This window comes from Salvelinus fontinalis, chromosome 5 (assembly GCF_029448725.1).
Source record: "Salvelinus fontinalis isolate EN_2023a chromosome 5, ASM2944872v1, whole genome shotgun sequence".
In the NCBI taxonomy this organism is placed as follows: Eukaryota; Metazoa; Chordata; class Actinopteri; order Salmoniformes; family Salmonidae; genus Salvelinus; species Salvelinus fontinalis.
Window position 1 is genome coordinate 44,481,432 of NC_074669.1, and position 22,807 is coordinate 44,504,238.

Below are 22,807 nucleotides of genomic sequence, written 5' to 3' on the forward strand. Positions count from 1 at the left end.
GGGGCGTTACGGACGATACTCTCCGGGAAAAGGGAGAACGAAATCGCATCTCAGGCAGACAAAGCATGGACCGCGACCGACCGGTGGGTCAGAGAGACAGAGGTTAAATTAACGTGAAGTGATGGTTGTCATCCTGGTTTGCAGCAGAATGCGAGCAGATGGATAGCGCTCGGTTGATTCGTAAGTATCGAGGAGGGACAAAGAGAAAAGGGGAGACGACGCGTAGGCTACAGCCAGCCTCATTCACACACAGACACATGCACGCTGGAAATAAAATAACGTGATTTTCCTCCTTCCCCTCCAAGAGAGAATTTCAATAATTACACCTTTCACTTTCTCTGACCTCTGCAAGCAGCCAGAGAGCAAATTGTTTTTATAGAACCACTACCCGAAGCAGAAGCGCCACCACCGATCTGATATCAGTCAAAATACTAAACGTGTTATATTTATTTTCCAATCCCACTGGTCACGCTGACATTTCAACGTAGATAATTGGGTACTATTTGGTTGAGACGTTGATCAATGAGATTACAACCTATAGTCACCCACTCAAAAATACAAAAGTTAGTAAAACGTCCAATGTATTATCATGATGCTTTCAACCGTCTACTGTAAAACCACAACCACCAAATTCCAATGGAAAAACAATGTCAGATTGTTGGTTAAATTGTCACCCAAAATGTCTGTCACTGTGCTCTCAAACATTTAAAGTCACAGCAAAGTTCAAACGGGAATACAACGTTAGATATTGTGTTTATAAATACAGCAGATTAGTGTGATATCACTGTGCTTCATCTAATAGCACAATCAAACGATGCTGGATTACAGTTGAGATACATTACCAGATTTTGTGCAGATTATTACAGCGATTGTGAAGATCTCCACTGACCTGTGATAACCTATGGCTTCTATCTTGAACATGCATGCTTTACATGATTGCATAAGAAGAAATGTATTGTTACAGTAACCTCAATGTGGCTCATTTTCAGGTTGAATGTTACATTAGTTTATAGCCTTAACTTTAGGCTAGTTACTATATTGCAAAAGTAAGGCTTAAAAAACAAGATATAGATTTATCAATAATGGCTGAAAAGGCTTCGACCATCTTGAATGGCATTTTCTATTCAAAATTTGGAAGCTTTCAACTTTCCAGCTGGAATAATAAATGTAATAAAAAAATTATATAAATCTCCTTAAACAAAAATATACACAAATAATACATTATCTGATGAAATTGCTTTAGAAAGTGGCACAAGACATGGTTGTCCTCTCTCCCTCCTGTTTTCACTGGCAATTGAACAGCTTGCAAAAAGAATTTGACATTACCCAAATGTAACAGGTACAAGTATTGGTACGCATAAATATAAACTAATCTTATTTGCAGATGATCTCCTGATATACCTGACCAATATCGAAAACTCAATGCCCCACTAGTTAAAAATATTTTCAAAATACTCAAAAATCTCAGGATATACAATGAACGTGAAAAAAAAAACGAAATAATGGCAATCAGAAAAATAAAAAGAATAACTCATGATCTACTGCAATCCTTTAAGTGGAACACAAAAAATATCAAATACTTAGGGTGCTAAATAAGTGACAAACAAATATATTAACAATAATATCCCATTACTCAACAATATGAAAACAGATGTATTTAAATGGAACAATCTTCCCATACATCTTACAGGTAGGTAGAATAAACCTCTTCAGAATGGTAATACCAATAAACCCACAGAAGACATCCTTTAAAAAAGTATACTCTGTCATGAAATACTATATAAGGGCAAATATAACTAATATAATAAAATGAGAGTTTTACATCTTGCTAAGTCTGAGGGTGGTATTAACCTCCCAGAATTGTAATTGTATCAACTCACCACCCAGGGCTTTGACTTGCAATTGATAGGTAAATGTACTAAAGAGGAACAATGTGTACATATTGAAGATGCGCAAGCGCATCCCTAAAATCTTTTCCCGTGTCGATTTTCAAAGGATAAAGCAAAGAACATTGACAATTTCATAATTAAGAACGCTATAATATGGAAGAAAATTAAACGTATTCTATAATAACTAATATCACAACCCTATTGAACAATCCTTGGATAACGTTTCAGAATTCACTGATAAACTGGTCCACATGGAAAACTGGCGTAAGGCATAGTAAGACTTGGTAATATGAAATACATTTTTTTCCATGACAGAACTAAAAAGGAATTTTGGACTGACCAATATAGATATTTTCAAATATAACCAATATAATAAACAGATTTCCACATTTGGGATGACATTTGTTTTTTCCCTCATCAATCTACACACAATACCCCATAATTGTAACGGGTTTCGTCCTCTTCGTCTGACAAGGAGTAGTAGGAAGGATCAGAGGACCATTGCGCATCGTGGTAAGTGTCCATAATGATATATTTAATAAATCAAAACGAATACTGAACGAAAATAACAAAAGTACAAACAACCCGAAACAGTCCCGTATGGTGAAAACACTAACACAGGATACAACCACCCACAAAACACAAAGAAAAACAGGCTACCTAAATATAACGACTGACACCTGCCTCTGATTGAGAACCATACTAGGCCAAACAAATAGAAACAGACAACCTAGACATAAAACATAGAATGCCCACCCACATCACACCCTGACCAAACAAAACATAGAAACATACAAAGCAAACTATGGTCAGGGCGTGACAATAATGACAAAGCGAAAACAGGTTTTTTAGAAATACCTTATTTACAGTTGAAGTCGGAAGTTTACATACAACTTAGTCAAATACATTTAACCTCCGTTTTTCACAATTCCTGACATTTAATCCTAGTAAAAACTCCCTGTCTTAGGTCAGTTAGGATCACCACTTTATTTTAAGAATGTGAAATGTCAGAATAATAGTAGAGAGTGTACGGCCTGGGTGTCGGAGTGTGAAGGAAAAAGCGCAGGAGCAGCAATTGCAAAACAAATGCTCTTTAATGAAACACGGACAAACTAGGCCACCCTACTAACACACTGGGTGTACACTAATAAACTACCCCAGACACGTGGGGAATGAATAATGTCCAGAAACATGAAGCACAAAACCAACACCAACTTACATACAAACAATCCCGCACAAAGAAACGTGAATGCCGGCTGATTAAATAAGCCCAACTAATTAACCCTCATACAAAACAGGTGCGCCCAATAAACACATAGGGAGGGGGAGAAAAGGATCAGTGGCAGCTAATAGGCCGGTGAAGACGACCGCCACCCGAACGGGAAGGAGAGCCTGCCTCGGTCGAAGTCGTGACAGAGAGAGTGATTTATTTCAGCTTTTATATCTTTTATCACATTCCCATTGAGTCAGAAGTTTACATACACTCAATTAGTATTTGGTAGCATTGCATTTAAATTGTTTAACTTGGATCAAACGTTTCGTGTAGCCTTCAACAAGCTTCCCACAATAAGTTGGGTGAAATTTGTCCCATTCCTCCCGACAGAGCTGGTGTAACTGAGTCAGGTTTGTAGGCCTCCTTGCTCGCACATGCTTTTTCAGTTCTGCCCACACATTTTCTATAGGATTCAGGTCAAGGCTTTGTGATGGCCACTCCAATACCTTGACTTTGTTGTCCTTAAGCCATTTTGCCACAACTTTGGAAGTATGCTTGGGGTCATTGTCCATTTGGAAGACCCATTTGCGACCAAGCTTTAACTTCCTGACTGATGTCTTGAGATGTTGCTTCAATATATCCACATCATTTTCTTTCCTCATGATGCCATCTATTTTGTGAAGTGCATCAGTCCCTCCTGCAGCAAAGCACCCCCACAACATGATGCTGCCACCCCTGCACTTCACGGGTGGGATGGTGTTCTTCGGCTTGCATGCTCCCCATTTTTCCTCCAAACATAACGATGGTCATTATGACCAAACAGTTCTATTTCTGTTTCATCAAACCAGAGGACATTTCTCCAAAAAGTACGATCTTTGTCCCCATGTGCAGTTGCGAACCGTAGTCTGGCTTTTTTTATGGCGGTTATGGAGCAGTGGCTTCTTCCTTGCTGAGTGTCCTTTCAGGTTATGTCGATATAGGACTCGTTTTAGTGTGGATATAGATACTTTTGTATCTGTTTCCTCCAACGTCTTCACAAGGTCCTTTACTGTTGTTCTGGGATTGATTTGCACTTTTCGCACCAAAGTACATTCATCTCTAGGAGACAGAACGCGTCTCCTTCCTGAGCGGTATGACGGCTGTGTGGTCCCACTGTGTTTATACTTACGTACTACTGTTTTTTTTTTTTTTTTTTTTTACAGATGAACGTGGTACCTTCAGGCGTTTGGAAATAGCTCCCAAGGATGAACCAGACTACTGGAGGTCTCCAATTTTTTTCAAAGGTCTTGGCTGATTTCTTTAGATTTTCCCATCATGTCAAGCAAAGAGGCCCTGAGTTTAAAGGTAGGCCTTGAAATACATCCACAGGTACACCTCCAATTGACTCAAATGATGTCAATTAGCCTATCAGAAGCTTCTAAAGCCATGACATAATTTTCAGGAATTTTCCAAGCTGTTTAAAGGCACAGTCAATTTAGTGTATGTAAACTTCTGACCCACTGGAATTGTGATACAGTGAATGATAAGTGAAATAATCTGTTTGTAAACAATTGTTGGAAAAATCCACAAAGTAGATGTCCTAACCGACTTGCCAAAACTATAGTTTGTTAACAAGAAATTTGTGGAGTGGTTGAAAAACAAGTTTTAATGACTCCAACCTAAGTGTATGTAAACTTCCGACATCAACTGTACATAACTATTCAGTCCCTTTGCTATGAGACTCGAAGTTGAGCTCATGTGCATCCTGTTTCCATTGCAACTTGATTGGAGTCCACCTGTGGTAAATTCAATTGATTGGACATGATTTATGAATAAATAAATGAATAAATGAATAAAGCTCACAGTTCATTAGAAAGTGCATCGGCGATGTTGTACCCACAGCAACTATTTAAACATTCCCAAACCAGAAACCGTGGATTGATGGCAGCATTCACGCGAAACTGAAAGCGTGAACCACTGCTTTTAACCAGGGCAAGGTGACCGGAAACATGGCCGAATTCAAACAGTGTAGCTATTCCCTCCGCAAGGCAATCAAACAAGCTAAGCGTCAGTATAGAGGCAAAGTAGAGTTGCAATTCAATGGCTCAGACACAAGAGGTATGTGGCAGGGTCTACAGTCAATCACGGATTACAAAAAGAAAACCAGCCCCGTCGCGGACCAGAATGTCTTGCTCCCAGACAGACTAAAAACTTCTTTGCTCGCTTTGAGGACAATACAGTGCCACTGACACGGCCCGCTACCAAAACCTGCGGACTCCTTCACTGCAGCCGACGTGAGTAAAACATTTAAACGTGTTAACCCTCTCAAGGCTGCAGGCCCAGGCGGCATCCCCAGCCGCATCCTCAGAGCATGCGCAGACCAGCTGGCTGGTGTGTTTAAGGACATATTCAATCAATCCTTATCCCAGTCTACTGTTCCCACATGCTTCAAGAGGGCCACCATTGTTCCTGTTCCCAAGAAAGCTAAGGTAACTGAGCTAAACGACTATCGCCCCGTAGCACTCACTTCCGTCATCATGAAGTGCTTTGGGAGACTAGTCAAGGACCATATCACCTCCACCCTACCTGACACCTTAGACCCACTCTAATTTGCTTACCGCCCCAATAGGTCCACCGATGACGCAATCGCAACCACACTGCACACTGCCCTAACCCATCTGGACAAGAGGAATACCAATGTGAGAATGCTGTTCATCGACTACAGCTCAGCATTTAACACCATAGTACCCTCCAAACTCTTCATCAAGCTCGAGACCCTGGGTCTCGACCCCGCCCTGTGCAACTGGGTACTGGACTTCCTGACAGGCCGCCCCCAGGTGGTGAGGGTAGGTAACAACATCTCCACTCCGCTGATCCTCAACACTGGGGCCCCACAAGGGTGCGTTCTGAGCCCTCTCCTGTACTCCCTGTTCACCCACGACTGCGTGGCCATGCACGCCTCCAACTCAATCATCAAGTTTGCGCACAACACTACAGTGGTAGGCTTGATTACCAACAACGACGAGACGGCCTACAGGGAGGAGGTGAGGGCCCTCGGAGTGTGGTGTCAGGAAAATAACCTCACACTCAACGTCAAAAAACAAAGGAGATTATTGTGGACTTCAGGAAACAGCAGAGGAAGCACCCCCCTATCCACATCGACGGGACAGTAGTGGAGAGGGTAGTAAGTTTTAAGTTCCTCGGCGTACACATCACAGACAAACTGAAATGGTCCACCCACACAGACAGCGTTGTGAAGAAGGCATAGCAGCGCCTCTTCAACCTCAGGAGGCTGAAGAAATTCAGCTTGTCACCAAAAGCACACACAAATTTCTACAGATGCACAATCAAGAGCATCCTGTCGGGCTGTATCACCGCCTGGTACGGCAACTGCTCCGCCCACAACCGTAAGGCTCTCCAGAGGGTAGTGAGGTCTGCACAACGCATCACTGGGGGCAAACTACCTGCCCTCCAGGACACCTACACCACCCGATGTCACAGGAAGGCCATAAAGATCATCAAGGACAACAACCACCCGAGCCACTGCCTGTTCACCCCGCTATCATCCAGAAGGCGAGGTCAGTACAGGTGCATCAAAGCAGGGACCGAGAGACAGAAGCTGTTTTTCAATCTCAAGGCCATCAGACTGTTAAACAGCCACCACTAACATCAAGTGGCTGCTGCCAACATACTGACTCAACTCCAGCTCACTTTATTAATGGAAATTGATCAAAATGTATCACTAGCCACTCTAAACAATGTCACTTAATATAATGTATATGTATATACTGTACTCTATATCATCTACTGTATCTTGCCATCTTTATGTAATACATGTATCACTAGCCACTTTAAACTATGCACTTTTATGTTTACATACCCTACATTACTCATCTCATATGTATATACTGTACTCGATACCATCTACTGCATCTTGCCTATGCCGTTCTGTACCATCACTCATTCATATATCTTTATGTACATATTCTTTATCCCTTTACACTTGTGTGTATAAGGTAGTAGTTGTGGAATTGTTAGGTTAGATTACTTGTTGGTTATTACTGCATTGTCTGAACTAGAAGCACAAGCATTTCGCTACACTCGCATTAACATCTGCTAACCATGTGTATGTGACAAATAAAATTTGATTTGATTTGAGCCTGTCCTGTCTAGGAGGATTACCTACATTATGATTGATTTATCATTGCAAAAAATGTCTTCACGGATATGGGGTAGCAGGTGGTGGTTAGAGCGTTGGGCCAGTAACTGAGTGGTTGTTAGATCGAATCCTCGAGCTGAAAAGGTAAAAATCTGTCGTTCTGCCCCTGAACAAGGCCGTTAACCCACTGTTTCTAGGCTGTCATTGTATGCCTTGAAGCATATTTCTTGGTCTTCATACGTTTTCCATGTAAACACTGTAATAAATGCCATTCTCTTTCGCAAAGCCAAATGTTCTCTAGTTTGTAAAAGCATAAAGGTGAATCGAGACCTAATTTATTTACTTTGTCAAACCATGTCAACATGTGGAGCACACTGTGCAACTCAGTTTCAATATACTCAAACTGTGCTTGTCAATAGACAGAGAATTCCTGAAAAACAGCTTCAAAACAAATATTGATGTTAGCCGAATCTTTAACACATATTTTTAAGCTAACAATTATTTCAGGTACCATCCCCCCAGGATCTGGAAGGCGGCCCATATACTCCCCCTTCAAAGGTGTTGACCTAAATAATTATCGCCCCATTTCCAAACTCTCTTGCCTAGCAAAAATTCTAGAATCCCTCAACTTATACCTAACAAAAATATAAACGCAATATGTAAAGTGTTAGTACCATGTTTCGTGTGCTGAAATAAAAGATCCCAGAAATTTTCCAAATGCACAAAACCCCTATTTCTCTCAAATGTTGTGCACAAATTTGTTTACATCCTTGTTAGTGAGAATTTCCCGTTGGCAAGATAATCCATCCAACTAACAAGTGTGGGATATCAAGAAGCTGATTAAACAGCATGATCACAGCCTGGGCAGGGTCGAAGATTCGTTTTGGCCAGTATTCGTTGACGTTTCACATATGCTTTATAGTGCAGAACAGGATACCAAAAGCGCCAGGATCCGGATCATACATAGATACACTATATATTTATATATATACAAAAGTATGTGGACACCCCTTCAAATTAGTGGATTCGGCTATTTCAGCCACACCCGTTTCTGGCAAGTGTATAAAATCAAGCACACAGCCATGCAATTTCCTTAGACGAACATTGGCAGTAGAATGGCCTTACTGAAGAGCTCAGTGACTTTCAACATGGCACCGTCATAGGATGCCACCTTTCCAACAAGTCAGTTTGTCAAATGTATGCCCTACTAGAGCTGCCCCGGTCAACTTTAAGGGCTGTTATTGTGAAGTGGAAATGTCTAGGAGCAACAACGGCTCAGCCGTGAAGTGGTAGACCAAACAAGCTCACAGAATGGGACCACCAATTGCTGAAGCGCGTAGCGTGTAAAAATTGTTTGTCCACGGTTACAACACTCACTACCGAGTTGCAAACTGCCTTCGGAAGCAACATCAGCACAAGAACTGTTCGCCGGGAGCTTCATGAAATGGGTTTCCATAGCGAGCAGCGGCACACGCCTAAGATCACCATGCGCAATGCCAAGTGTCGGCTGGAGTGGTGTAAAGGTCACTGCCATTGGACTCTAGAGCAGTGGAAACGCGTTCTCTGGAGTGATGAATCACGCTTCACCGTCTGCCAGTCCGACGGACGAATCTGGGTTTGGCAGATGACAGGAGAACACTACATGCACAAATGCATAGTGCCAACTGTAAGGTTTGGTGGAGGAGGAATAATGGCCTGAGGCTGTTTTTCATTGTTTGGGCTAGGCCCCTTAGTTCCAGCGAAGAACAATTTTAACGCTACAGCATACAATGAAATTGTAGACGATTCTGTGCTTCCAACTTTGTGGCAACAGTTTAGGGAAGGCCCTTACCTGTTTCAGCGTGACAATTCCCCCGTGAACAAAGTGAGGTCTATACAGAAATGTTTGTCAAGTTCAGTGTGGAAGAATTTGACTGGCCTGCACAGAGCCCTGACCTCAACCCCATCAAACACCTTTGGGATGAATTGGAACGCTGACTGCGAGCCAGACCTAATCGCTCAACATCAGTGCCCGACCTCACTAACGCTCTTGTGGCTGTATGGAAGCAAGTCCCCGCAGGCTTCTAGTGGAAACCTTCCCAGAAGAGTGGAGGCTGTCATAGCAGCAAAGGGGAATAAGATGTTCAACGAATAGGTGTCCACATACCTTTGGTCATGTAGTGTATGTGAAACTGCCCAGATTACATTTCATAGTTTAAAAATAATCTACCTAATGTTAACTGGCTAACAAAAGTTTAATGACCAAAAGGAAATAATGAATATTGATTGTGTTGCAACTATGTGTTAACTAGCTTAATTCACTAAATTAGTTAAAATACAAAAAAATGTGTTCAAACAGGGGAAAAGGGGCGACATGGACTGTCTGTGAAACTAAGACATTACTGGAGATTTGGGAAGATGAGAGTATCAAGGTGGAACTGGCAAACACCCACAAAAATACTGTGGTGTACGGGTAAATTTGAGAACGTATGGGGGGAAATGCTACTCAAGGAATGCAGAGCAGTGTTGGACATATATTTTTTTTAAACAACTCACAGTACATTTCAGTTAGGGATGCACTTAGGAAGCTTGGTGGATGAAAAAGACAATTGTCAATATTTTGACATGATTGACGCTATCATTGGCTCACGACCAACAAGAATCCCAATCGGAACTGTGCATACATTGTCATAGATGAGTCCTGTGCCTACTGCTAGCTAGTAAAATAATAACAGTAGGCCATGTAATGTATGGCTTGCCTGTGAGTAGTCCCATTGATGATGCAAGTCCGTTGCTTACAATACATAGACCTTTTATTTAACCAACTAGCCAGCTCAGTCACATTTCAACTTATTTTGGTTACAGTAATCAATACTGCAAATATATTCAAGCCTTGAATCTTTGTTTTTCAGGTGATCCTGCTTGTGCTTCAAGGGACATTATCCAGCAAGCTGGGACCTGTACCATCAGTGACAAAGAGGAAAAGGAAGGCACCTGACACACACACAGCACCATGGCAGCAATTGCGGACACAGGATGAACAATTTGAGGAGTGTGTGAATTTGGAGACTGATCGCCTCTTGAGAGAGAATAAGCAGTTAGATAAAATGGTGGCATGGACAGCAAATGAGAAGAACAGCGAAAGGCAGGTTCAGCAAATGGATGAACTCCTCAGCGAGAATAAGAGCTTTGCTACTGTGTTTCAGCAGCTGTTGTAAAGGACGTCACGCCGCTTGCTTACCGAGTGCCACTTCCTCTTCCTTGCTAGCACACTTGACTGCTCTCCGGAAGCTTCTTACCAGTCAGCGCCACGCGAAAGCTAGCTATTCGTTGGTGCAAGTGGAGACACTTCAGGCTGAGGAGTAAGTTTCACACCTCCGCATGTGCTACAGTACATTCACCCCTCAAACTTACTCAACAGCGACCCCAGCGTTGTAGATCCGAGTTACTCGGCACCCCTGTAAAGGACGTCATACTGCTTGCTTAGCGAGTAGCACTTCCTCCCGTTTCGGCCCATACATGGCGCAAATGCGGAACCTCTGCCTTGCTAGCATACGTGACCGCCCTCCTGAAGCGTCTTACCAGTCGGCACGATGCGAAAAGCTAGCGATTCGCTTGCGCAAGTGGGGACACTTCAGGCTGAGGAGTAAGCATCACACATCCCCATGTGCTACATTGGCAAACACATTTGAATGTGTGGCAGGAGCCCTTGTCCCACCTCATGAAAGCTGTCCCCCAACAACACAAAGCAGGCCCAAAACACAAAGTGGTATCCCCTTCACAACTCTATTTGGAACTTCAGTGTACACAGCCTCAGATGTGACTCACATAGAATGCCTTCAAAAAGTATTCATAACCCTTGACTTATTCCACATTTCATTGTGTTACAGCCGGAATTCAAAATTGATCAAATATTGATTTTTTTCACCCATCTATACACAATAACCCATAATGACATGAAAACATGTTTTCAGACATTTTGCAAATGTATTGAAAATAGAATCCAGAAATAACTCATTTACATAAATATTCACACCCCTGAGTCAAAACTTTGTAGAAGAACCTTTGGCAGTGATTACAGCAGTCTTTCTGGGTAAGTCTCTAAGAACATTCCGCACTTGGATTGTGTAACATTTGTCCGTTATTCTTTATAAAATTATTCAGACAACCATTTTCAGTTCAAGTGGATTTAAGTCAAAAGTGTAACTCAGACCCCCGGGAACTTTCACTATATTTTTGGTAAGCACCTCCAATGTATATTTAATGATTTACAAGCATACCCATAATATGATGCAGCCACCACTATGCTTGAAAATATGGAGAGTGGTACTCACTAATGTGTTGTATTTGCGCCAAACATAACAATTCTTTTTAAGGATAAAAAGTGAATTTATTTTCCACCAAAAAAAGAACATGCGGTATTGTGTGTTTAAATTCAGGTTGTAACATAACAAAATGTGGAAAAAGTCAAGGGGTGTGAATACTTTCTCAAGGCACCATATACATAATTGACAACGAGCCATCAACATCCACCACAACCACATATCGTCATCTGTAGCCATCCGTTGCAGAAATGTTGTCTGATTTGATCAAATACATCTAAATACATCATTCTAATTAGTTTCATTTTGGTTTTTAGACAGTAAATAATATATGTTATTTATGTGATCAGATTTAACATACATCAATTAATGCCAATGTTTATTATATACAGTAATAATAATATGTTTGTTACATAATAATAGCATGTTATGTTAACAATGTTGCAGCCAATGATTGCCATCTTGAATAGATAAGACCCCTGTAGCCTAGTTTATGAACATTGATTACTTAAATACGTTGTTTTTCTAACACAAAAAAACAAGACCAAGCCAAATAAATATTTAGTTCATTTATTTCAATTGATTGTTTGCACAGCCTACACATATTCTATGCTTGATTGTTAAAATACGGGTTCATCGTAATGTACAATGTGAAATTCCATTTGACAGTTTTGCTTGTCATAACAATGAACTTCAGCAACTGATGATTCCATGCTTTCCATGTTCTTTGAAGCCTGGCAAAGTATGAGGCGAGTGCATCTCTGATGTCACTGCTGCTGTGGCACCTGGCCCTCCCTTCCAGTTGCATTGCTGAGAATTATTTGTTGTTATACTTCATCCTACTCAAAAGTCTCATTATGATTTTTTTTTAAATGATGCAGCACACAGCATGGTGTAATCAGTTTGTTTATTATGTCAATGTGAGTCATTGCGTTTAAGCAAACACCTCCATCTTTCCTTCAGTTGACCAAAAACCCTCTCTACAGTAATGTGAGAAGTACTGGGCCTCATTAACGTTGGTCTGCACAGGTGTGATTCCTCCTCTCTCTGAGTAGGGCTTCATCAGCGACCGAAGAAGTTGGTAGGCAGATTCTTCTAATTATACATTTGGTGCATTCACTCCATGAAAGGTCTCAATCCATCTTGGGAGTAGTCTGCCCTCCTGACTCTTGGTAAATAGTACTGAATTGATCAGGACATGGGCATCACGAACTGTACCAGCCCAACCAATGTGGATGTCCCAAAACTTACATTTGTGATCTATATCCCCTTGTAGGATCACAGAGTAAAACCTCTTTCTATTATAATAGTCCCCCTTGTCTTGTGGTGCTAAGATGGCTATATGAGTGCCATCGATTGCTCCACAGCATTGGGGGAATCCTGGTTGACGGTCATGGAATCCGTTTACTATGTCTCTGAACTCAGCCTCCGTTGGTTCTCTTGATGTAAACGTTTAACATTTTCTCCCGGGTGAGACCAGCAGTTTGATTAGTGACTGTACATGCAGTTGACAAACCTACACCAAACAATAACGAGATGGTTTCAATCAATCAAATTTATTTATGAAGCCCTTTTTACATCAGACGATGTCACAAAGTGCTGTACAGAAACCCAGCCTAAAACCCCAAAGAGCAAGCAATGCAGGTATAGAAGCACGGTGACTAGGAAAAACTCCCTAGAAAGGCAGGAACCTAGGAAGAAACATAGAGAGGAACCAGGCTCTGAGGGGTGGCCAGTCCTCTTCTGGCTGTGCTGGGTGGAGATTATAACAGTATATGGCCAAGATGTTCAAACGTTCATAGATGATTAGCAGGGTCAAATAATAATAATCACAGTAGTTGTAGAGGGTGCAACAGGTCAGCACCTGAGGAGTAAATGTCAGTTGGCTTTTCATAGCCGATCATTCAGAGTTAAAGACAGCAGGTGCGGTGGAGAGAGAGAGTTGATACTCTATATTAGTGGCAAGTCTCCACAGATAAATGGCAACACGCTGCTCCACAGACAGTGCTTTCCTGTAATGACACTGTTGCTGGACAAGAGAAGGACGAAGAATATCACATAGACTGAGGAATGTTGTCTTCCTCATCCTAAAGTTCGCCCTCCACTCTCTGTCAGTCCAGTTTTCAAATGCAGTCAGCCACCACTGTGCCTCCCTTGGAACAGCCCATATACTCATGGTAAAAGAGAAATACATGGCTGAGGCTTACTACTTCAAATTGTAAACCTGAATGGTAAGCTACAATATAGCAATTCTAGACAAAATAATATGTATAACAAATAATAATGATAGATCTGATAGTGCATGCATGTCAATATCACTTATTTGAAAACAGAACATAAAACAAATTAAATGATATATGCATTCCATCATGTCATTTTGGCTAGTGTTCTTCAATGATATTAGATGGCTGGTGCCATCTAACGGACAACATTGTAACTGAATTTGTGGGTCAATTTTCGGGTCATGGCTAGAAGGAATCCAGCTTTTATCAGAATTGACTTTTCGTAGCAGGTTTTGGAGAATTTACGCGGCAGGTTGGGAGAATTAGGTTAAGTTTAGGAAAAGGTTTAGGTTTAGCTCAAATGTATATAAAAACAATGGACAAAAGCTGAATCCAATCTAGACATGACACAATTTGTGACTGTTATTATAGGCTACAGACAAGTTGCGCAGAAATATCCAGGCATCTTTTTACTCACCATGTTGCATGTTATTGGATGAGTACAGTATGCTGAGAAACATTACATTTCATTAACTCTTGATTCATCATTAAAAACGGTTGGCCTTGGCGTTGTTGTGTGAGCCTCCTGTGTCGGTTTAGGTGGATAGTTTGCTATTGTACTGCTGCTTTTACATAGTTCAATAAATGCATAATGGTCCCGACATTTTGGCAACACTTTTTAACTTGGTTAAAGGAAATCATAAGAGGAAATTGACATTTTTGTAAATTCATTCAGGTTATTGACTATGGCGATATCGTCTATATGAATGCAGTTGCCACTGTACTGAAACCATTTGACACAGTTTATCATAGCGCATTGTGCTTTATTACGGGTGATAGGTTCAGTACACATCATTGCGTTTTGTATCAATAAGTAGGCTGGCCCTCCTTGAAGTCTCATAGATCGATACATTGCACTCTTTTTGTCTAAAAAGCCCTCTTGCATAAACTTCTGCCAAACCTTACCTCATTGTTGACCTTCACACTTACAGTATACGTTACCAGACCCGGACTCAAGGATGGCAATATCCACCGAGTTAGGTAAATCTTCTTTTAGTTTTTTTGTGCCTCATGTGGAATGATCTTCAAAAGTCCTTAAAGTTGGTGGACTTGGTGTCTCTATGGCAATTCAGGCGGATGTTAGCTATAATAAACCGTGTCAAATGGTTTCAGTACAGTGGCAACTGCTTTCTTTTTAACTGAAGAATGTGTTTGTTTCATATGATTGTGTTTTGCTTTTCATGTTTTGTGTTTGCTTTTCATGTATTGTGTAATTGATGTGTATATAGATATGTATAGTGTAATTGTTGTTTATTGATGTGTTGGATAGGTCATCATTGTAAATAAGAATGTATTCTTAATTGACTTACCTGTAAAATAAAGGTAAAAAAATCAAATAAAAAAATAACCATCTCTACACGTGAAAAACTCCCCAACCTGTTATCTGTTGTGTGTGTATGTAAGGTGCGCGTTTCATGTTCCACTACAGTGTATACATCAACATTATGACTGCTGTGACTACACATACAGTCAGAGGTACAGTATGAAGACAAAGACTTGGTGCTGATGGCTCAAGTAAGGTGACAGCTGTCCTCTATGGAGCCCACTAAATAATTAAGTACACAGGTTAAATATTGTCCCTCCCCCGCCTTAAGCAATAGCTGCTGGGCACAAACTGGTTGAATCAACGTTGTTTCAATGTCATTTGTTAGATGTATTGTGATGTGGAATCTATGTGGAAAATGCATTGGATTTGAAAAAAGTAATCAACCTAAACTGTTGTTATGAGGGTGACATTTCTACCACAGGATTATGTTATCATGGTAACCAAATTTCAACATAAACAAACCTTGTATGAAGTATGTTGAATTTGTACCTTTAAAACAATGTCACGTCTTCAACGTTATTCCCACTATCAGAAAAATAACTATAGACTGGGCAGCACCTCCTACTGGAGAATTTATCTATCTACAGCTACCTTTGGTCTCCCATCCAGGGTCTTAACCTAACCAAGTCCAGCCCTGCTTAGCTTTGATATTTGTCACTGATTATTACCAATATGCTGTCATGAGAATGATTTTTGAGAGATCTCCACTTAAAAACGAAATAGATTCACTGTTAATATCATCAAGATATATTGTTTCAATTCAAAACAGGATTAAAATAAGAATAGACAATACATATATGACTGGTTGATTTCAATAATTCTATTTTAGTCATATTGAATTGTGTTTGGTTGTCAACGCAACCAAATATCAACATTTGAAGGAGATGTATCTTCTGTTTGGATAGTTCCATCTGAGCCACTGACTTAGTCTGCCTTTAATCCCAGTTTGGCTACAAATTAATAATTGATATTCATGACTCTTTATTTAAAGTGCATTTAAAGTTTGATTTGATTTAGTCCTATTCTTTGACTTAGATTTTTGTTTGAGATGGAGGTGTGAATCCAACATATCAATAATTAATTTGTATTCAAACTATAATTAAAGTCATACTAAGTCAGTGGCACAAGATGGAACTATCCAAGGAGAAGATACATCTTCCTTCAAATGTTGATATTCGGTTGCGTTGACAACCAAACACAATTTAATATTACTTTTGAAATACAATACATTTAGCATATTAACTTGTCCACAAGTAACAAATGATATGTTGGATTCACATCTCCAACTCAACCAAAAATACAAGTTAAAACCTCTTAAGGATCCGTCCAGATGAGTCTGACGACGCGCAGGCGCGCGTAACAATGGTGACAGGTGTGCACCATAACGAGCAGCCTGGTGACCTAGAGGCCGGAGAGGGCGCACAAATGACAGTTAGGGCCTACATAAAGCTGTCCAAACAGCAGGATTAGCCCCTGTCAATTTTCGCCTAAAATGACATACCCAATCTAACTGCCTGTAGCTCAGGACCTCAAGCAAGGATATGCATATTCTTGATACCATTTGAAAGGAAACACTTTGAAGTTTATGGAAATGTGAAAGGAATGTAGTTGAATATAACACAATAGATCTGGTAAAAGATAATACAAAGAAAAAAACAACCGTTCTTTTGTAAAAATAATTAAATGTCATAATATATTATTCCAGCCCAGGTGCAATTCAGATTTTGGCCACAAGATGGCAGCAGTGTATGTGCAAAATTTTAGACTGATCCAATGAACCATTAGATTTCTGTTCAACATTTTGTAGCAAGACTGCCCAAATGTGCCTAATTTGTTTATTAATAACTTTTCATGTTTAAAATTGTGCACTATCCTCAAACAGCAGCATAGTATTATTTCACTGTAATAGCTACTGTAAATTGAGCAGTGCAGTTCGATTAACAAGAATGTAAGCTTTCTGTCAATATCAGATATGTCTATGTCCTGGGAAATGTTATTGTTACTTACAACCTCATGCTAATTGCATTAGCCTACGTTAGCTCAACCGTCCCGTGGAAGGGACACCGATCCCGAAAAACATAGCTGATATGGCTGACTTGCTTAAACAAATGTGGTTTCTACTGACAATTGAGATTTACAAACTATGGCATAAGGGAACGATGAGCAGATAAGAGGCAATACATAATAATAAGAGGCGTAATTCCGATTAAGACATTAATGAGCGAGCTAAGACAGACGTAGTCAATATAACTATTTGTTCAGCACTTCTGAAATGTGCAACGACAGATTTCAGAACAAGGGCCATTCTTACTGTATTCTCCAGGTACACCAAGATAGAACTGTAGGAGAAGTAAAGGTTAAGCAGACAATGAAAGCGCTTACAAGATTTGATGAGGACATTTCTCTAAAACAGGCTATAGGCTACATGTGCATCACCAAGTCAGACCAGTAGGCTAAGTTATGAGGGGGAAAGGGACCAAATTAGTATTACTTTCTTAGATATGGTATACATATCTCCCTGGCATATTACATTATTTATACAGCAGCATACAATACTTTTTTGGACTCACCTTGTTGTGCTGTGCTCACATGAACAGGAGGTGGTCCTTCTTGTGGGGAAATTTTGTCATCAAACTTCGCCCTCAAAGTCTGGCATTCCCTGGATTTATGGTGCTTTCAAGACAACTTTGAACTCGGAAAAAAACAAGGTTGAATCATCATGTCAGTGATCTTGAGGTCGGAGCTCTAGAAAGAGGCCCGAGTTCCCGACTTGGAATTCCGAGTTGGATGACCATTCAAAACGTATTTTCCTAGTCGGGGCTCGTTTTTTTTGTTGAGTTCCCAGTTGTTTTGAACTCACTGAAGTTTGAGATTTCCCAGTTCTGAGTTTCCAGTTGTTTTGAACGAGGCAGAAGTCATGCTGAGGTTAACCTTTTCTGGCCCATAGTGTTGAGTGTGAATGTTTATCCTTTTAAGCTTGGAAAAGAGACCCTTAGACACAGACTTGTACCACATATCCTCTCCACCGAATAGCAAGCTGGGTAAGCAAAATCAGGATTGCGCTTGCAGTTTGCCACTGATTCCTTTCAAACCACTCATTGTTGAATTTGCGATTTCCAACTTGTTGTGTAATGTTCATGTCCAATGGCCGATGAGAACCGACACGTTTTATCTATAATTTCTCTTCATATGACAAGGTTTGAAAAGGATTTGCCTGTAGATTGTCGACGTGATTCATAATGATGACTGCTTGTCTAGCTTGCTAGCTAATATTTTGAAAGTATGATGTTGTCATGATCAGTCCAATCAAAGCTACGGTAGATATAATGTGATTTGTGGTAATTTTACCTGTGACCAATGACCTTGAGCCTTCTTGGATAGGCACTTCTAATGTAAATGTATGGCAGCACCCAATGGGGCTTGAGCTTTCAAGCTCTCCCTGTAGATTTTGCGGTAAGGTAGTGTTGCCATGAGAGCCAATCACGGTGCTACTAGAGAAGATTACCAACCCCTACCCTCTGTATTTTCCGCTGGCTGCCAATCCACCACAAAAAGCACTGAGCTACGCTGAAACACTTGCATTCATGAGTTGCCTTACTCAAGAAAGCAAACAAGAGGCTGTTTGTATGCAGCTTTATATATAAGATTATATTATATTATTGTTTGCAAACTGATATGTGACACGGATTAATGCCATAATAACAGGCTCTGCCCCACCTGCCCTGAATGACGGGTCGCTACTGATTGAGACACATCCAATGCAAATAACCATATACAGTATCTTTAGCTTAAACTGACAGATTTTTATTGGGATTTTTTATTATGCTAACTGATGTTTGTGAGTGTGCGGACATCGACTCTAATGGCTAATTGTAACGCTCATCCTCCTCGGCTGAGGATGAGCATGGATCGGACCAAAACGCGGCGTGGTTTGAATACATACTTGTTTTATTAAAGAAAGACGAACACGAAAAAACACTTGATAAACTACAAAACAATAAACGACGTTAACAGACCTGAACTTGAGAACATATAACATGAACGCACGAACAGGAAAGAACAACCGAATGAAATAACGAAACGAACGAAAACAGTCCCGTGTGGCACAAACACTGACACAGGAACAATCACCCACAAACAAACAGTGTGAACAGCCTACCTAAATATGGTTCTCAATCAGAGGAAACGTAAAACACCTGCCCCTGATTGAGAACCATATCAGGCTAGTTAACAACCCTAAACATAGAAACAAATAATATAGACTGCCCACCCCAACTCACGCCCTGACCATACTAAACAAAGACAAAACAAAGGAAATAAGGTCAGGAACGTGACACTAATAAGTGACAACACACAACATATATATAAATATAAATTAATCCCATTACTCAACAATATGAAAGTAGATCTATTTAAATGGACAATATTCCCATAAATCTTACTGGTAGAATTAACCTCCTCAAAATGGCATGGCTCCCAAAGTTTTTAGATTTATGTCACGCCCTGGCCTTATTATTCTTTGTTTTCTTTATTATTTTAGTTAGGTCAGGGTGTGACATGGGTAATGTTTATGTTTTGTTGGTTTTGGGTGTTTATTTGGTAAAGGGGTTATGGGGTGTAGTAGATGGTTTTGTGTTGAGTGTATATGTCTAGCGTTGTCTATGTTGGTTAGTTATCTAGGGGAGTCTATGGTTACCTGAATGAGTTCCCAATTAGAGACAGCTGATTTCGGTTGTCTCTGATTGGGAGCCTTATTTAGGGTAGCCATAGGCTCTCATTGGTTGTGGGTAATTGTCTATGTAAGAACGTTTGTAGCCTGTTTGTATGTGCACAACGTTTGTAGCTTCACGGTCGTTTTGTTGTTTGTTATTTTGTATAGAGTTTTGTGTCGTGTTCATCTTCGTTGTGTTTAATAAAAGAAGATGGCTTATTTTCCAAGTGCTGCGTTTTGGTCCGTCAATCCGCCACACGATCGTGACAATTTATTCTTGGTAATACCAATTACCCCACCAAAGATATTCTTTAAAAAAGTATACTCAGCCATAACAGACTTTTTATGTGAAAATATAACTCTGAGGGAAGTCTGAGGGTGGTTTTAACCTCCCAGACTTGGAATTGTATCAACTTGCCACCCAAGGCTTTTACGTGAGACATATTGTTAAATGCACTAAAGAGGAACAATGGGTACATATTAAAGATACGCATTCTCACACCCAGAATCTTTTCATGTGTCTATTTTCAAAGGATAAAGCTAAGCACATTAAGAACTTCATAGTTAAAAACATTATAACAATATGGAAGAAAATGAAACAGATTATACAAGAATCAATATCACTTCCAAAAACACAACCCTATGGAACGATTATAACGCTCGTCGGAAGGAGACCAAGGTGCAGCGTGGTACGTGTTCATGCTTCTTTATTAAAAACCGAACACCAAACAAAAACAACAAAAGAACAACGAACGTAACGTTTTGAAGGCTCGCCAGAGCTAACAAAAACAACATCCCACAACCTAAAGTGGCAAAACAGGCTGCCTAAGTATGATTCCCAATCAGAGACAACGATAGACAGTTGTCCCTGATTGAGAACCATACCCGGCCAAAACATAGAAAACCAAAACCTAGAAATAAAGAACATAGAATGCCCACCCAAATCACACCCTGACCAGACCAAAAAGAGACATAAAGAAGACTCTCTAAGGTCAGGGCGTGACAACGATCCTTAGATAGCTTTTCAGAATGCACCGGATTAGCTGGTCCAAATGGAAAACTAAGGCATATAAACCATAAATGACCTACACGGAACCCAAACCGTCTGTGCGCCATCGTGCATAAATGTATTTTGTCCTCCCACACCAAATGCGATCACAACACCCAGGTTAAAATATCAAAACAAACTCTGAACCAATTACATTAATTTGGGGACAGGTTGAAAAGCATTAAACATTTATGGCAATTTAGCTAGCTAGCTTGCACTTGCTAACTATTTTTTCCTATTTAGCTAGCTTGCTGTTGTATAAACATTGAGTTGTTTTTTTACCTGAAATGCACAAAGTCTTCTACTCCGACAATTAATTCACACATAAAACGGTCAACCGAATCGTTTCTAGTCATCTCTCCTCCTAGGCTTTTTCTTCTCTTGACTTTATATTGCGATTGGCAACTTTCATAAATTAGGTGCATTACCGCCACTGACCTCGTTTGTCTTTCAGTCACCCACGTGGGTATAACCAATGAGGAGATGGCACGTGCTTCTATAAACCAATGAGGAGATGGGAGAGGCAGGACTTGCAGCACGATCTGCATCACAAATAGAACTGACTACTATTTTAGCAAAGCAGTTGCTTGGCAAAGCAGTTGGCGCGCGTGAGCAGTGTGGGCGCAATAGTTGAATAATATAGATTTCAAAATGTATTTTGCAACGCTCGCGCACGCGACGCAAGCGGTGTAGTCATCCTGTTAGTAATAGGAAATACTGTACATTTATTTCCATGACAGAATTAAAAAACTATTTTGGACTGACCAATGTAGATATTTTCAAATACATGCAACTTACAAGTTTCATATCACGAAATGTGGATTTAAAATCTTTCGGACATTATAACAATCTTGAAGGAACCTTGCAGACAGTCTATTCAACTGACAACCATTTAAACTATTGGTACCAAGACTTAAAAAGAACTGATATTGGCACAGGATGGAGGGACTTTTGGAACATAACTAACTAAATTACCGGGAATGAAAACTCACGCTCAATCCATATATACTAATGTATAGAATATATTATACTAGAGCCAAAATTCACAAATTCTACAGAACAACAACAGAGTTATGTCTTTAAGTGTAAAACTAACAATGACTCAATAATCCATGCCTTCTGGGAACACTATGAAGTCCAAAAATGATGGGCGGGGTTAGAAATTTGACTGTCAGAAGTATTACAATGTAAATGTACTTTTAATCCGCCTGTCTGCATATTTCAAGACATGTCATGTGTTGGAGCAGTGAGATCCCCGATGGGTTGGACAATAATCTTCTCGTAATTGTTTACTTAAAAACTGTAAATAAACCAATCCTATATCATTAAGTCAATGGAAAAATCATATGCTTCATTATCTGAATATTGAAAGAGCGTGGGCGACGCAAAGTAACAAAATGTTTTGGTCACTTTTGAATGCTGGCGGTGCTTTCACTTTAGTGGTAGCATGAGACGGAGTCTACAACCCACACAAGTGGCTCAGGTAGGGCAGCTCATCCAGGATGGCACATCAATGCGAGCTGTGGCAAGAAGGTTTGCTGTGTCTGTCAGCGTAGTGTCCAGAGCATGGAGGCGCTACCAGGAGACAGGCCAGTACATCAGGAGACGTGGAGGAGGCCGTTGGAGAGCAACAACCCAGCAGCAGGACCGCTACCTCCGCCTTTGTGCAAGGAGGAGCACTGCCAGAGCCCTGCAAAATGACCTCCAGCAGGCCACAAATGCGAAGACATCAACACTATGAAATAACACATATGAAATCATGTAATAACCAAAAAAGTGTTAAACAAATCAAAATATTTCTTATATTTAGATTCTTCAAAGCACCACAGGGCTTCCTATCCGAATAATATATGTCTTTATTAGACTCCAAATAAAGTCCTGTTATTGTTTACTATTGA

The 22,807-nt window shown here is 40.3% G+C and overlaps 1 long non-coding RNA gene across 1 annotated transcript; it reads left to right on the top strand.

Annotated features, from left to right (window-relative positions):
* Window positions 1–100: 100 nt before the first annotated feature.
* Window positions 101–15,182, top strand: LOC129855647 (uncharacterized). The gene is made up of 3 exons (XR_008759531.1): window positions 101–180; window positions 4,305–4,446; window positions 10,132–15,182. It is a non-coding gene; the product is annotated as an uncharacterized LOC129855647 (long non-coding RNA).
* Window positions 15,183–22,807: the final 7,625 nt, after the last annotated feature.